The sequence below is a fragment of the Athene noctua genome, chromosome 9 (genome assembly GCF_965140245.1).
Source record: "Athene noctua chromosome 9, bAthNoc1.hap1.1, whole genome shotgun sequence".
Lineage (NCBI taxonomy): Eukaryota > Metazoa > Chordata > Aves > Strigiformes > Strigidae > Athene > Athene noctua.
Window position 1 is genome coordinate 2,807,895 of NC_134045.1, and position 2,204 is coordinate 2,810,098.

Genomic DNA, 2,204 nt, shown 5'->3' on the forward strand with positions numbered 1-2,204 from the left:
GGGGAGACAGCAAAGCCAGGTTCAGTGATACAGAGCTCTTCCCTTGTCCATTCCCTGTGCATGGGCAAAGGAGTAGAGCCCAGGAGATGCAGGTGATCCCACTGCCCTCAACTGGTCTACTCATGGAAGTCTTGGACCTCGGTGGATCTGGAAGTGTCTTTGTTGTTCCAGCTGGGTCAAGGCAGTGACTCTGCTTTCTAGCATGGACCATCAGAGGAGTTTCTCCCACTTGGCCTTTGTTCTCTTTTCTAGCCGGTGATGTTAACTGCCTCGACCATCAAGGCTTTGCTTCAGTGCCAGGCAAAAGTAAGCAGTGGCTACACTTCTCCTCCTTGGCATTGTGTATGGGCGGGAGGGTCGGCCTTTCTGGGATGGGAAGCCATCAAGACACAGGCCTCTTCCTCCCTGGAGGAGTTGGGGCGGAAACCTCCAGTGCCGGGGTGAGAGCACAGAGGGGCAGGCTGTGTTCCCTGTGCTCACGCCGGTGCCCTGTGCCCGGCTGTGGCTGTTCTGGCCCATGCGGCAGCCGAGAAGGGTGCTGGGGCAGGGCCCTGTGGGGCAGGTCCCGAGGAGCTGGGTGCAGCGCAGGCCTGGGGAGCAAACACCCCCATGGTGGACGGAGCCCACGACTCCCTCCTGGGGGTCAGGGCCCTGAACTGCACGTCTGTGGGGTGAGAGGCGATCATCTTCGTTTACCTGTGGCAGAAGGAGTACCACTTTCATACAGAAAGTAATCTGGGATGGATTTTTTTTTTTTTTCTTCCCACCTGCCCAGAGTATCCCACATCACTGTCCTCAGACTCCAAGGCACAGAGAAGATCTCAGGAAAGCCCTGGCCGAGGAGCAAGTGCGGGAGCAGCTGGAGCCAAAAGCACCTGAGCCTGAGGAGGTCAGAGCACACGCTGCTGTGCAGACAGGTGGAATGCTGTAAAGGTCTTGATTTCATGGCCAACTCAAAGCCCATCGATCCAGATACACCTGGAACAGGCAGTTCATGGTGCAGTTGGGAGCATCCCCTTGGGTGGCGGTTCTCTAGCCATTGCCCTTATAACATCTTGGAATTTACTGCTTTGAATGTTAACAAACAGGGTGAATTAGGGTGGCCTTTCCAGAGGTTAACTGACCTTTCTTCAGGTTTCAGTGCACAACCTGGCACACAAGCCAGGGCTTCTTTCTTTGTTTTTTCCAGATGCTCATCAGATGTGGCCTGAGGTCTGTGACCGGTGCCACTGCTGGGCCCTGCTGAGCCTGCTGCCCAGCGGCACTGAGGCTCCTCTCCGTTGGCACAGAACTAGGTGGTCTGCAGTGGGAGTTTTGTTCTCTTACCACCTGACTAATGTAGATTGTGTTGTGTTCTCTGTAGCTCTTCTTTTCTGAGCAGGGTCTTTTAGCTGTCTTGTAGGGGACAGGTACCATTCAGACCAAGTGCCCACATTTCAGATGTGGTGTCACCTCCAGGGCAGTTCTGACAGGGGGAGGAAGAGAGCTGCGTGTTCTTCACGGTGAGACCCGGTGCTCTGGGCTGCAGTGTCTGACATCTGCTGAGTGACGCCTGCTGCCAGGAGTCCATCCTGAGGAGGGCAGCAGGGCTGGCAGAGCACACGGTGTCAGAGGGTCAGCAGTCATGACCACGTCCCTCTTCAGTTGGGCTGTAGGTTTTTGCCATCTTACTTCACAGGAGTCACTCTGCAGCACGGTGTTGGGATGTAGTTTGTCCTACTGAATCAAAAGGCAGAGTCATGACTTCTGAAGCTCAACAGACCCCAACACGTGTCTTTCCTTATGCTTTTGCTTTCCAGAGTTGTGTTCTGATGAGCCTGGGGACCACGGAATAAAGGTGGAGATGGTGTGTCAGGCAGACGTGCCCCTTGAGCGACCACCCGCTTTGGTGCCCCTTGAGCGACCACCCGCTTTGGTGCCCCTTGAGCGACCACCCGCTTTGGTGCCCCTTGAGCGACCACCCGCTTTGGTGCCCCTTGAGCGACCACCCGCTTTGGTGCCCCTTGAGCGACCACCCGCTTTGGTGCCCCTTGAGCGACCACCCGCTTTGGTGCCCCTTGAGCGACCACCCGCTTTGGTGCCCCTTGAGCGACCACCCGCTTTGGTGCCCCTTGAGCGACCACCCGCTTTGGTGCCCCTTGAGCGACCACCCGCTTTGGTGCCCCTTGAGCGACCACCCGCTTTGGTGCCCCTTGAGCGACCAC

General features: G+C 56.8%; 1 long non-coding RNA gene across 1 annotated transcript; it reads left to right on the forward strand.

Moving 5' to 3' along the window:
• Window positions 1-218: 218 nt before the first annotated feature.
• LOC141963944 (uncharacterized) lies at window positions 219-1,857 on the forward strand. Its single transcript, XR_012634236.1, has 3 exons — window positions 219-306; window positions 776-889; window positions 1,800-1,857. It is a non-coding gene; the product is annotated as an uncharacterized LOC141963944 (long non-coding RNA).
• The last annotated feature ends 347 nt before the right edge of the window (window positions 1,858-2,204 follow it).